Below are 16,023 nucleotides of genomic sequence, written 5' to 3'. Positions count from 1 at the left end.
CAAGTCCTACAATCACATGGCAAAGCGTACTTGAACACATTCCTCAAAACAAGTCTAATATGCATGCAAATGATTTTGGAAAACATACTGGGCACCAACCAGGTCTAAGCCGAGGTGCGTTCCTGAGGGCCACATGCAAGGAAAAGAGGTCGGGAAACTCTGGGTTTCCCTGTCACGCCCCCAAACCGCCCCTAGTAGTCTGGGGCCGTGATGGCCAGTAACCCGAGGTTACCGAAGGCCGTCTTACAAAAATCACACACAATCAGAGTATGAAATATGGGGCTTACAAGAGCGGAAGCAAAATTTACATATAAACCGAGTTGTCCATGAGAGCCGTGCATAAGTCCAATGGAATGTCATACATCAAACATTTTTACAAGTCCTACAATTTTAGATACAACAAAATGGAACACAAAATACATCCTGACCAAAAGGCTTCTCAAGCCGACATATGCCAAAACAAGCAAATAAAACATAAGCCGAGAAGCATAATCTTCAAGACGATGCAAAACGCAAAATCCAAAACATGTCGGCAAAGCATCCAAAACACATCGGCAATCACGTCTAGGCCTCAATGCCTTCTTGTTCATCACCTACATATATATATAGAGAGGGTGAGCTTGGATACTCAGTGAATGATATCAGAAATAAAGGTTTTGCATGATTGATATCCAAGATTTCTTTCAAAACAATACATAGCATATTTTACAATCAAGAGGGAAATCAAGTTCATTGCCGGCCTTTCAAGTTCTCTGGATGTTATTACATCTACTTAATACAAGAGGGTGATGACAATTCCCAAGACAAGAGTTTCAAGACAAGCTGTGCTGCGAAAGTTTAGAGTCCTCTAGCACTAAGGACTGTCAAGACAAGCTGTGCTGCAAAAGTTTAGAGTCCTCTAGCACTAAGGACTGTCAAGACAAGCTGTGCTGCAAAAGTTTAGAGTCCTCTAGCACTAAGGACTGTCAAGACAAGCTGTGCTGCAAAAGTTTAGAGTCCTCTAGCACTAAGGACTGTCAAGACAAGCTGTGCTGCAAAAGTTTAGAGTCCTCTAGCACTAAGGACTGTCAAGACAAGCTGTGCTGCAAAAGTTTAGAGTCCTCTAGCACTAAGGACTGTCAAGACGAGTCATCAAAACAAGATAGCATTTGATATACAAAATAGGGATAGTCATTCATGCTAGATCAAGTACTTTTCAAAACAAGGCAAGACGAGATTTATGAAAGCAAGTGTAACATAGCTTTATTAAAAATACCACTCACATCGTTTCTTCACACGTCGGGGTCGAGACAAGCCCAAGTCCTACAACACATGGCAAAGCCTATTGAATGCGCTTTCAAACAAGTCTCTCATGTACACAAATGTTTTCGGAAAACATGCTGGGCACCAACCAGGTCTAGGCCGAGGTTCCACACCTCCTTGCCGAGGTGTGTTCCCGAGGGCCACATGCAAGGAAAGAGGTAGGGAAACTCTGGGTTTCCCTCTGTTGATAAACATGAAGAACTTGAGTGTGAAAACATGAAAATACGAATGTTTGATCATAATCTGCCATCACAAATCTGGGATTTTCGTGCTATGAGTTTGAAAACATGGACCTGGGTACCCGTAGTTGAAAATCATGCAAGAACAAACACAAAAACATGGATCTAGGCATGAGCCTTCGGATCAAAACAAGACTTTCTTGAAGAACACATGAATGTCATTTTCTCTTTCTAGAATCGAGCTTCAAAACGATGCATGGCTTACAAATCATTTTCAATCATGCAATGCAATAACATAAACATAAAGAACATCATGAGCAGATCAAGAATCTAACCTTAGAACACGGATCTAACGGTTCGATCTCTAGGAATCAAGCTTGAAGATCTACTTCTCTCTCAAGAACTCTTCTCCCTCTTCTAGAGCTTCTCTCTCTCTACAAGGCAAGTTTATGATACCAATGATAGTTTTCTATACCCGGTTCTGGGGTTAACCCTCTGCTGAGACACGTGGCGGCGACTGGTTGGGTTCATCCTGAAAAGGTGGCTGACAGGCCAGACAAAGCATGGTGGAAGGGTGTTCAACAAGCAAAGCGGTATGGGCTTTCTGACAGACCATGACATCGGCTAACAAAAGACTTCGGCGACTAAGGTGACAATGACCTCGGCTAGGAAGGACAACACTTGACTAAGCTGTGCCACATCTTGGCCTAGATGCGCCACACCTCGGCCTAGGTCACACCACTCCCAGGACGAGATCACTGGGGTGCAAGGTAACATCTCGGCTAATGTTTTCAAGGCAAGGACGGAGGTCAACAAGGGGTTCCAAGGTACTAATGCCAGACTAAGGATGACCTCGGCATCGGAATAACGTCGGCTAAACATAACTCAGACAAGCACATAACACTTAGACAAATCACAAAGGTACCAAATCAAGACATGGATCACATTAACTCAACGAAACAAATCGCAACACACACATGCAAGCTAAACAAGTCATAATCATACAAATGCTCATGAACATGATCAAGATGAAAAATGTGGGTTCTTACAGTCTACCCTCCTTAAGGAAGTTTGGTCCCCAAACTTAAGTTACCTTGACCTACGAATAACTCCGGGTAACAGATTTTCATTTCCTCTTCCTTTTCCCACGTGGCTTCCCTGCCATAATGCTTCTCCCATTCGATCTTTACCATCGATATCGACTTGTTCCTCAACTGTCTCACTTGTCTGTCAATAATCCTCATCGGTTTCTCTTCGTAGCCCAAGTCTTCATTAACTACAACCCCGGAGTAATCTATTACATGCAGTGGGTCTCGGATATATTTTCTCAGCATCGAAACATGGAACACACTGTGGACTCGACTCAAATCTGGTGGTAAAGCAAGCCTGTAAGCAACGGTGTTAATCCTCTCAAGAATTTCAAATGGCCCAACGTATCGGGGTGCAAGTTTGCCCTTCTTCCCAAATCTCGTAACTCCTGTCATCGGCGAGACCTTCAAAAATACATGATCCCCAATTTCAAATTCTAACTCCCTCCTTCTTCGGTCGGCATAACACTTCTGTCGACTCTGTGCAGTCTTAATCCTCTGCTGAATGAGTTTGATCTTTTCCGTTGTCATCCGAACCAATTCGGGGCCAATTAGAGCTTTGTCTCCTACTTCAGTCCAACATATCGGCGATCTGCACTCCCTTCCATACAAAGCTTCATACGGCGCCATGCCTATGCTGGCTTGATAACTGTTGTTGTACGCGAACTCTACTAATGGCAAATGCGATTCCCAACTTCCCTGGAAGTCCAACACGCACAGTCTGAGCATGTCTTCGAGTGTCTGAATCGTTCTTTCTGTCTGTCCGTCGGTCTGGGGGTGAAAGGCTATGCTAAATCTCAACTCTGTTCCCAAGGCTCCTTGTAGACTCTGCCAAAATCTAGAAACGAACTTCGGGTCTCGGTCTGACACAATGGACATCGGCACACCATGAAGCCTAACGATCTCATTCACATACAATTCGGCAAGTCGGTCGGCATTGAATGTAGTCTTGACAGGCAAGAAGTGAGCTGACTTAGTAAACCTGTCGACTACAACCCAAATGGAATCCATACCTCTTTGCGTCCTCGGCAAACCTACTACGAAATCCATGGAGATGTGCTCCCATTTCCACTCAGGAATTGACAAGGGTTGGAGAAGTCCTGCCGGTCTCTGGTGTTCTGCCTTTACTTGCTGACAACTCAAACACTGAAATACAAACTCAGCTATCTCTCTTTTCATGTTTGGCCACCAAAAGGTCCGCTTTACGTCCTGATACATCTTGGTGCTCCCTGGATGAATGGCAAACTTGGAACTATGGGCCTCTTGCAAAATTTTCCTTTTTAACTCTGGTACGTCGGCTACACACAATCTTCCTTCGAACCTAAGCACCTGATTTTCCACGGTGTAACCTGGCCTCGGCTTGGAGACGAATTCATCAATTACCCTTTTTAGGAACTTATCTTCCATCTGCCTGTTCTTCACTTCCTCAACGATGGTCGGTTCCGCTGAGACCGTTGCCAGACACGCCAAACTTCCGACTAGTTTCCTGCTTAATGCGTCGGCTACGGAGTTTGCCTTACCTGGGTGATACTGAATCTGCATGTCGTAGTCCTTCAACAGCTCGAGCCATCTTCTCTGCCTCATATTTAACTCTTTCTGGGTGAACAAGTATTTCAGACTCTTGTGGTCGGTGAAAACTTGGCAAGATGTTCCGTATAGGTAATGACGCCAGATCTTCAGAGCAAAAACCACGGCAGCTAACTCCAGGTCATGGGTAGGATAATTCTTTTCATTGGGCTTCAACTGACGAGACGCGTACGCTATGACTTTACCTTCTTGCATTAATACGCAACCCAAACCCTTATGTGAGGCATCACTGAAAATCTGAAATTCCTCATTAGCCGATGGTAGTATAAGAACTGGTGCTGTAACTAGCCTCGTCTTCAGCTCCTGGAAGGCTGATTCTCTTTCATGGGTCCATTCATAAGCTACTCCCTTCTTAGTTAGTTGTGTCAGTGGCACTGCAATCCTCGAGAAATCCTTCACAAACTTTCTGTAATAACCTGCCAAACCCAGGAAACTACGGATCTCGGACACGTTGGTCGGCGTCGGCCAATTTACAACAGCTTCAATCTTGCTGGGGTCAACTGATATACCATCTTCATTAATTACATGCCCTAGGAATGAAATGCTGGAAAGCCAAAACTCGCATTTACTCAACTTGGCGTACAACTTCTTATCCCTCAAGGTCTGCAGGGCAAGTCCCAGATGATCCTCGTGCTGGCTCGTACTCCCGGAATAAATCAATATGTCGTCGATAAAAATAATGACAAACTCATCTAGGTACGGCTTAAAGACTCTGTTCATCAAGTCCATGAATGCTGCTGGGGCGTTGGTTACTCCGAAGGGCATCACCAAAAATTCGTAGTGGCCATATCTTGTCCGGAAAGCAGTCTTCTCGATATCCTCGGCTTTAACCTTCAACTGGTGGTAGCCCGACCTAAGGTCAATCTTGGAAAAGACTCGTGCTCCTCGTAGCTGATCAAGCAAATCATCGATTCTTGGCAATGGGTATTTGTTCTTAATGGTCACCTTATTAAGTTCTCTGTAGTCAATGCAAAGACGAAGGGTGCCGTCCTTTTTCTTAACAAATAAAACGGGTGATCCCCACGGTGAAGTGCTCGGCCTGACGAATCCCTTATCCAACAATTCCTGTAATTGCGATTTCAGTTCTCTAAGTTCAGCTGGAGCCATTCTGTAGGGTGTTTTGGAGATAGGTTGTGTTCCTGGCAAGACGTCCACAGTAAACTCTATTTCTCTATCGACAAGGTGGCCAGGCAACTCAGTCGGAAAGACGTCGGAGAATTCCTCAACAACGGGTATGTCGGCTAACTCAACATTTCCATTCAGATCACTTAGTATACTGCATAAGTAACCCTTACATCCTTTTTGGATCAACTTGTAGGCCTTCATGGATGAGATTAAGTAAGGTGGGGGTACAACCCCTTTACCCTGGAAAATGACCTCGGCTTGACTTGGGGTCTTCAATGTGACGTTCTTAGTAACACAATTAATGGATGCATGATTCGCCGCTAACCAGTCCATTCCCAATATAACATCGAAGTGAGTCATGTCTAATGGCATCAAATCAACTAACAATTCTACACTCTCAATCATAGCAATACACGCCCTATAAATGGATGTAACAATCATGTTTCTCCCAGATGGGGTAGACACAGATAATACATAATCAAGGGGTTCTAATTCTCTATCCAACTTCTCGGCGAATATAGTGGACACAAATGAATGCGTAGAACCCGAATCAATCAGTACGTATGCATCTTGAGAACAAATTGAGAGGGTACCTGACACTACCGCCTCGGCATTCTGGGCGTCTCCTGGTACTAATGCAAAAACTCTGCCCTGCCTCGCCTGTATTCCCCCGATGTTATTCTTCTGTGCAGAGCCCGAGGTGCTTCCATTCCTCTTCCCATCATCGGTCCTTGCCTTCGGGCAGTCCTTCACGCGATGGCCTATCTCGCCACACTCATAACAAGCTCCCGTTGCCCAACGACAAACCCCGAAATGTTGCTTTCCACAACTCGCGCACATCGGCTTGGCGTTACCTTCCTGATTTGAGTTGTTGGAACTGTCTGTGCTCATTCTCTTCTTGGCATTGAACGGAACTCGGCGACTATCATAATTCTGTCTCTTCCTCTGACCCTCACTTGAACTCTGGTATCGGTTCAAGTTAGCTTCAGCCAGGATGGCCTTGTCCAGTACTTCCGGCGTACGTCGGCATATTGAGCATATTGACCCGATCTTGTATCGGTCCACGCAACCCACTTTCGAACTTCCTCGCCTTTCGGTACTCGTCGTCAACCATATGAGGCGCATATCTCGCTAGTTCAGTAAAGGCACGATCGTATTCTGCGACCGTCTTGTTCCCTTGGACCAGATTCTGAAACTCCGTGGTCTTTCGGTCTCGGACGCTGAGGGGGAAATGCTTGTTGTAGAACAACTCCAAAAATTTTGCCCACGTCAAACCCGGATTGCTTTCTCGGACCATCATCCACCACCTACGAGCATCGTCGTCTAACGTGAATGCTGCCAGAGATACCTTCTGGGCGTCCGTACTGGGGAAAACTTCAAACAACTTCTCCATCTCTAAAACCCATGCCTCGGCTTTCATTGGTTCTATGCCTCCCTGAAATCTCGGCGGTTTCATCTTCTTGAACTCTCTGATTAGAGTTATCGTGTCGTTCCCATACAAAGCTTGCTGCGGAGGCACTTGTGGCACCGGAGGGGGTGGAGCTGCATATCGGCCATTCGTCTGTTCGGCATGCATAGAAGTGGTACCAGTATCCTGCGGCCTAGGTTGTCTCTGCTCACGAACCAGGCCTTCGACTAACCTTTCCAATCTCTCCAACCTGTCTTCTGAACGATCCCGGCCAACTGGGGGTCTACCTCTCCTCATGATGCTAGGGGGAATGCAAGATGAGACTTTAAAATAACTAAACAGATAACACATATGCAAGTAACGAGCGTCTAAGCCAAAACGATGCACACATAGTCAAGTAGCAAGCAATATGATGCAATCTTAACTTTCTTCTAAGGGAAATCCTAGGCTCTCTAGAACTCAAGGTGTGTGATTAACGTACTACAAGGATCTTGTGCTCTGATACCATTCTGTCACGCCCCCAAACCGCCCCTAGTAGTCTGGGGCCGTGATGGCCAGTAACCCGAGGTTACCGAAGGCCGTCTTACAAAAATCACACACAATCAGAGTATGAAATATGGGGCTTACAAGAGCGGAAGCAAAATTTACATATAAACCGAGTTGTCCATGAGAGCCGTGCATAAGTCCAATGGAATGTCATACATCAAACATTTTTACAAGTCCTACAATTTTAGATACAACAAAATGGAACACAAAATACATCCTGACCAAAAGGCTTCTCAAGCCGACATATGCCAAAACAAGCAAATAAAACATAAGCCGAGAAGCATAATCTTCAAGACGATGCAAAACGCAAAATCCAAAACATGTCGGCAAAGCATCCAAAACACATCGGCAATCACGTCTAGGCCTCAATGCCTTCTTGTTCATCACCTACATATATATATAGAGAGGGTGAGCTTGGATACTCAGTGAATGATATCAGAAATAAAGGTTTTGCATGATTGATATCCAAGATTTCTTTCAAAACAATACATAGCATATTTTACAATCAAGAGGGAAATCAAGTTCATTGCCGGCCTTTCAAGTTCTCTGGATGTTATTACATCTACTTAATACAAGAGGGTGATGACAATTCCCAAGACAAGAGTTTCAAGACAAGCTGTGCTGCGAAAGTTTAGAGTCCTCTAGCACTAAGGACTGTCAAGACAAGCTGTGCTGCAAAAGTTTAGAGTCCTCTAGCACTAAGGACTGTCAAGACAAGCTGTGCTGCAAAAGTTTAGAGTCCTCTAGCACTAAGGACTGTCAAGACAAGCTGTGCTGCAAAAGTTTAGAGTCCTCTAGCACTAAGGACTGTCAAGACGAGTCATCAAAACAAGATAGCATTTGATATACAAAATAGGGATAGTCATTCATGCTAGATCAAGTACTTTTCAAAACAAGGCAAGACGAGATTTATGAAAGCAAGTGTAACATAGCTTTATTAAAAATACCACTCACATCGTTTCTTCACACGTCGGGGTCGAGACAAGCCCAAGTCCTACAACACATGGCAAAGCCTATTGAATGCGCTTTCAAACAAGTCTCTCATGTACACAAATGTTTTCGGAAAACATGCTGGGCACCAACCAGGTCTAGGCCGAGGTTCCACACCTCCTTGCCGAGGTGTGTTCCCGAGGGCCACATGCAAGGAAAGAGGTAGGGAAACTCTGGGTTTCCCTCTGTTGATAAACATGAAGAACTTGAGTGTGAAAACATGAAAATACGAATGTTTGATCATAATCTGCCATCACAAATCTGGGATTTTCGTGCTATGAGTTTGAAAACATGGACCTGGGTACCCGTAGTTGAAAATCATGCAAGAACAAACACAAAAACATGGATCTAGGCATGAGCCTTCGGATCAAAACAAGACTTTCTTGAAGAACACATGAATGTCATTTTCTCTTTCTAGAATCGAGCTTCAAAACGATGCATGGCTTACAAATCATTTTCAATCATGCAATGCAATAACATAAACATAAAGAACATCATGAGCAGATCAAGAATCTAACCTTAGAACACGGATCTAACGGTTCGATCTCTAGGAATCAAGCTTGAAGATCTACTTCTCTCTCAAGAACTCTTCTCCCTCTTCTAGAGCTTCTCTCTCTCTACAAGGCAAGTTTATGATACCAATGATAGTTTTCTATACCCGGTTCTGGGGTTAACCCTCTGCTGAGACACGTGGCGGCGACTGGTTGGGTTCATCCTGAAAAGGTGGCTGACAGGCCAGACAAAGCATGGTGGAAGGGTGTTCAACAAGCAAAGCGGTATGGGCTTTCTGACAGACCATGACATCGGCTAACAAAAGACTTCGGCAACTAAGGTGACAATGACCTCGGCTAGGAAGGACAACACTTGACTAAGCTGTGCCACATCTTGGCCTAGATGCGCCACACCTCGGCCTAGGTCACACCACTCCCAGGACGAGATCACTGGGGTGCAAGGTAACATCTCGGCTAATGTGTTCAAGGCAAGGACGGAGGTCAACAAGGGGTTCCAAGGTACTAATGCCAGACTAAGGATGACCTCGGCATCGGAATAACGTCGGCTAAACATAACTCAGACAAGCACATAACACTTAGACAAATCACAAAGGTACCAAATCAAGACATGGATCACATTAACTCAACGAAACAAATCGCAACACACACATGCAAGCTAAACAAGTCATAATCATACAAATGCTCATGAACATGATCAAGATGAAAAATGTGGGTTCTTACATTCCCTCTGCTGTTGAATATGCAGAACATGAGTATGAAAACATGGGAAATATGAATGTTCGATCACAATCTGTTATCACAATTCTGGGATTTTCAGGTTACGGGTTTGAAAACATGGACCTGGGTACCCATAGTTGGAAATCATGCAAGAACAAACACAAAACGTGAGTCTAGGCAAAAAGCTTTCGGATCAAAACATGACTTTTCTTGAAGAACACATGAATGTCATTTTCTCTTTCTAAAACTGAATTTCAAAACAATGCATGGCTTACAAATCATTTCAATCATGCAATGCAACATCATAAACACATAGAACAACAAGAGCGGATCAAGAATCTAACCTTAGAACACGGATCTAAACGGTTCGATCTTAAGGAATCAAGCTTGAGGACTTACTTTCTCACTCTAAAACTTCTTCTTCCTCCTAGAGCTTCTCTCTCTAAAAGGCAAGGTTATGATTCCAAATGATAGTTTTCTTTACCCGGTTCTGGGGTTAACCCTCTGTTGAGACACGTGGCGGCGACTGATTGGGTTTTCCCTGAAAAGGTGGCTGACAGACCAGACAAAGCATGGTGGAAGGGTGTTCAACAAGTAAAGCGGTATGGGCTCTCTGACGAGGCAATGACATCGGCTAATAACAAGGCGTATCTAACAAGCCACACGGAATGGCACTCCGGCAAGGGGTGGCATCGGCTTAACAAAAGGACTTCGGTAACTAAGGTGACAATGACCTCGGCTAGGAAGGACAACACTTTGACTAAGCTGTGCCACATCTTGGCCTAGATGCGCCACACCTCGGTCTAGGTCATACCACTCCAGGACGAGTTCACCCAGGGTGCAATGTAACATCTCGGCTAATGTGTCAAGGCATGAACGGAGGTCAACAAGGGGTTCCAAGATACTTCTAGACTGAGAATGACCTCGGCTTGGATTGATCTAGGCAAACGTCGGCTAAACATAACTTCGGCAAGCACATAACACTTAGACAAATCACAAAGGTATCAAATCAAGGCATGGATCTCACTCACTTAAGCAGGACAAGTCACGAACATACACATGCAAGCTTAACAAACCATAATCTTACATATGCTCATGAACATGATTAAGACATAAAATGTGGGTTCTTACAAATTTACTGAGATTTTATTGAGTAATTTACCGTGAAATTATGAAAAATTTACTTCGAATTTTCTAAATAATTTACTGAGGAGTTAACAGGAATTTAATTAGTAAGTAATTGAGAATTTACTAAATAATTTAGTGAGAATTTCTTGGAAATTCACTTAGTAATTTACTGAGAATTTACTAAGTAATTTACTGAGAATTTATTTGGAATTTGTTGAGAATTTTCTAAGTTATTTACTGTATAATTTACTGAGAATTTTCTGGAAATTTGCTTAGTCATTTACCAAGTAATTTACTAGGAATTTACTCAGAGATTTACTCGAAATTTACTGAGTAATTTACTTAGCAATTTACTGGATAATGTTCTGAGTAATTTACAAAAATTCAATGAGTAATTTACTGAGATTTTATTGAGTAATTTACAGTGAAATTATGAAAAATTTATTTTGAATTTTTTGAATAATTTACTGAGGATTTACTAGGAATTTACTGAGTAATTAATTGAGAATTTACTGAATAATTTACTGAGAATTTCTTTGGAATTTAATTAGTAATTCACTAAGAATTTACCAAGTAATTTACTGAGAATGTACTGGGAATTTATTGAGAATTTTCTAAGTAATTTATTTATAGTTTACTGTGAATTTTCAGCGAATTTAGTAAGTAATTTAATTGGATTTTTCTGAGTAATTTAATGGGAATTTACTGAGTGATTTATTCAGAATTTACTGAGTACATTACTTAGCAATTTACTGGGTAATGTTCTGAGTAATTTACTGAGTTATTATTGAGTAATTTACCGCGAAATTATGAAAAATTTACTTCGAATTTTCTAAATAATTACTGGGGATTTACTAGGAATTTACTGAGGAATTAATTGAGAATTTACTGAGAATTTCTTGGGAATATAATTAGTAATTTACTGACAATTTACTAAGTAATTTGCTGAGAGTTTACGGGGAATTTATTGAGAATTTTCTAAGTAATTTACTTTATAATATATTGAGAATTTTTTGGGAATTTACTGAGTAATTTAATGAGAATTTACCGCGTAATTTACCGAGTAATTTACTGGGAATTTACAGAGTGAATTTCTACGAATTTACTTAGTAATTTGCTGAGCAATTTACTGGGTAATGTTCTGAGTAATTTTTTGAGTATTCAATGAGTAATTTACAGAGATTTTATTGAGTAATTTATCGTGAAATTTTGAAAAATTACTTCGAATTTTCTAAATAATTTACTGAGGATTTACTAAGAATTTACTGAGTAATTAATTGAGAAGTTACTCAATAATTTAGTGAGAATTTCTAGGGAATTTAATTAGTAATTTACAGAGAATTTACTAAGTAATTTACTTTATAATTTACTGAGAATTTTCTGAGAATTTACTGAGTAATTTAAGGAGAATTTACTGAGTAATTTACCGAGTAATTTACTGGAAATTTGCTGAGTGATTTAATATGAATTTACTGAGTACTTTACTTACCAATTTACTGGGTAATGTTCTGAGTAATTTAGTGAGAATTCAATGAGTAATTTACTGAGATTTTATTGAGTAATTTACCGTGAAATTATGAAAAATTTACTTCGAATTTTCTAGATAATTTACTGAGGAGTTACTAGGAATTTACTTAGTAAGTAATTGAGAATTTACTCAATAATTTAGTGAGAATTTCTTCGGAATTTAATTAGTAATTTACTGAGAATTTACTAAGTAATTTACTGAGAATTTACTGGGAATTTATGGAGAATTTTCTAAGTAATTTACTTTATAATTTACTGAGAATTTTCTGGGAATTTACTGAGTAATTTTATGAGAATTTACTGAGTAATTTGCCGAGTAATTTACTGAGAATTTACTGAGTGATTTACTCTGAATTTACTTTGTAATTTACTTAGCAATTTGCTGGGTAATGTTTTGAGTAATTTAGTGAGAATTCAATGAGTAATTTACTGAGATTTTATTGAGTAATTTACCGTGAAATTACGAAAAATTTACTTCGATTTTTCTAAATAATTACTGTGGATTTACTAGGAATTTACTAAGTAATTAATTGAGAATTTACTGAATAATTTAGTGAGAAATTCTAGGGAATTTAACAAGTAATTTACTGAGAATTTACTAAATAATTTACTAAAATTTACTGAAAATTTATTGAGAATTTTCTAAGTAATTTACTTTATGTTTTACTGAGAATTTTCTGGGAATTTACTGAGTAATTTAATGAGAATTTACTGTGTAATTTAACGTGTAATTTACTAGGAATTTACTGAGTGATTTACTCAAAATTTACTGAGCAATTTACTTATCAATTTACTGGGTAATGTTCTGAGTAATTTACTCAGAATTCAATGAGTAATTTACTGAGAATTTATTAAGTAATTTACCTTGAAATTATGAAAAATTTACTTCGAATTTTCTAAATAATTTACTAAGGATTTACAAAGTAATTAATCGAGAACTTACTGAATAATTTACTGAGAATTTGTTGGGAATTTAATTAGCAATTCACTGAAAATTTACTAAGTAATTTACTGAGAATGTACTAGAAATTTATTGAGACTTTTCTAAGTAATTTACTTTATAATTGACCGAGAATTTTCTGTGAATTTACTAAGTAATTTAATGAGAATTTACTGAGTAATTTACTGGGAATTTACTGAGTGATTTACTCAGAATTTACTGAGTACTTTACTTAGCAATTTACTGGGTAATGTTCTGAGTAATTTAGTGAGAATTCAAAGAGTAAGTTACTGAGTTTCTATTGAGTAATTTACTGTGAAATTATGAAAAATTTACTTCAAATTTTTTAAATAATTACTGAGGATTTACTTGGAATTTACTGAGTAATTAATTGAGAATTTACTGAATAATTTACTGAGAATTTCTTGGAAATTTAATTAGTAATTTACTGAGAACTTACGAAGTAATTCACTGAGAATTTACTACGAATTTTCATGGAATTTACTGAGTAATTTATCGAATAATTTACTGAGTGATTTACTCCGAATTTACTTAGTAATTTACTTAGCAATTTACTGGATAATGTTCGGAGTAATTTACTGAGAATTCAATGAGTAATTTACTGATATTTTATTGAGTAATTTTCTATGAAATTATGAAAATTTTAAAATTTTCTAAATAATTACTGAGGATTTACTGAGAATTTACTGAGTAATTAATCGAGAATTTACTGAATAATTTACTGAGAATTTCTTGGGAATTTAATTACAAATTTACTGAGAATTTACTAAGTAATTTACTGAGAATTTATTGAGAATTTTCTTAGTAATTTACTTTATAATTTTTAGGGAATTTACTAAGTAATTTAATGAGAATTTACTGAGTAATTTACCGAGTAATTTACTGGGAATTTACTGAGTGATTTACTCGGAATTTACTGAGTAATTTACCTAGCAATTTACTGGGTAATGTTCTGAGTAATTTACTGAGAATTCAATGTGTAATTTACTGAGATTTTATTGAGTAATTTACAGTGGAATTAAGAAAAATTTACTTCAAATTTTCTAAATAATTTGCTGAGGATTTACTAGGAATTTACTGAGTAATTAATTGAGAATTTACTGAATAATTTACTGAGAATTTCTTGGGAATTTAATTTGTAATTTACTGAGAATTTATTGAGAATTTTCTAAGTAATTCACTTTATAATTTTCTGAGAATTTTCGCGGAATTTACTGAGTAATTTACCGAGTAATTTACCGGGAATTTAGTGAACGATTTACTCAGAATTTACTGACTACTTCACATAGCAATTTACTGGGTAATGTTCTGAGTAATTTAGTGAGAATGCAAAGAGTAATTTACAGAGATTTTATTAAGTAATTTAACGTGAAATTATGAAAAATTTACTTCGAATTTTCTAAATAATTACTGAGGATTTACTACAAATTTACTGAGTAATTAATTGAGAATTTACCGAATAATTTACTGAGAATTTCTTGGGAATTTAATTAGTAATTTGCTAGGAATTTATTGAGAATTTTCTAAGTAATTTACTTTATAATTTACTGAGAATTTTCTGGGAATTTACTGGGTAATTTAATGAGAGTTTACTGTGTAATTTACTAAGTAATTTACCGGGAATTTACTCAGAATTGACTGAGTACTTTACTTAGCAATTTACTGGGTAACGTTCTCAGTAATTTACTGGGAATTCAATGAGAAATTTAATAAGATTTTATAGAGTAAGTTACCGTGAAATTATGAAAAATTTACTTCGAATTTTCTAAATAATTTACTAAGGATTTACTAGGAATTTACTGAGTAATTAATCGAGAATTTACTGAATAATTTACTGAGAATTTGTTGGGATTTAATTAGTAATTCACTGAAAATTTACTAAGTAATTTACTAAGAATGTACTGGAAATTTATTGAGAATTTTCTAAGTAATTTACTTTATAATTGACTAAGAATTTTTTGTGAATTTACTAAGTAATTTAATGTGTAATTTACCGAGCAATTTATTCGGAATTTACTGAGTGATTTACTTAGTAATTTACTTAGTAATTTACTTAGCAATTTACTAGGTAATGTTCTGAATAATTTACTGAGAATTCTATCAGTAATTTACTGAGATTTTATTGAGTAATTTACCGTGAAATTATGAAAAATTTACATCGAATTTTCTAAATAATTTACTAAGGATTTACTAGGAATTTACTGAGTAATTAATCGAGAATTTTTTGAATAATTTACTGAGAATTTGTTGGGAATTTAATTAGTAATTCACTGAGAATTTACTAAGTAATTTACTGAGAATGTACCGGAAATTTATTGAGAATTTTCTAAGTAATTTACTTTATAATTGACTGAGAATTTTCTATGAATTTACTAAGTAATTTAATGAGAATTTACTGAGTAATTTACCGAGTAATTTACTGGGAATTTACTGAGTGATTTACTCGAAATTTACTTAGTACTTTACTTAGCAATTTACTGGGTAATGTTCTAAGTAATTTAGTGAGAATTCAAAGAGTAATTTACTAAGTTTTTATTGAGTAACTTACCGTGAAATTATGAAAAATTTACTTCAAATTTTCTAAATAATTACTGAGGATTTACTAGGAATTTACTGAGTAATTAATTGAGAATTTACTGAATAATTTATTGAGAATTTCTTGGCAATTTAATTAGTAATTTACTGAGAATTTACGAAGTAATTCACTGAGAATTTACTGAGAATTTTCATGGAATTTACTGAGTAATTTAATGAGGAATTTACCGAGTAATTTACTGGGAATTTACTGAGTAATGTTCTGAGTAATTTACTGAGAATTCAATGAGTAATTTACTGATATTTTATTGAGTAATTTTCTGTGAAATTATGAAAAATTTACTTCGAATTTTTTAAATAATTACTGAGGATTTACTGAGTAATTAATCGAGAATTTACTGAATAATTTACTGAGAAT

The sequence above is a fragment of the Camellia sinensis genome, chromosome 4, assembly GCF_055761805.1.
Source record: "Camellia sinensis isolate YWXY chromosome 4, ASM5576180v1, whole genome shotgun sequence".
In the NCBI taxonomy this organism is placed as follows: domain Eukaryota; kingdom Viridiplantae; phylum Streptophyta; class Magnoliopsida; order Ericales; family Theaceae; genus Camellia; species Camellia sinensis.
This window is presented reverse-complemented; position numbering follows the sequence as displayed.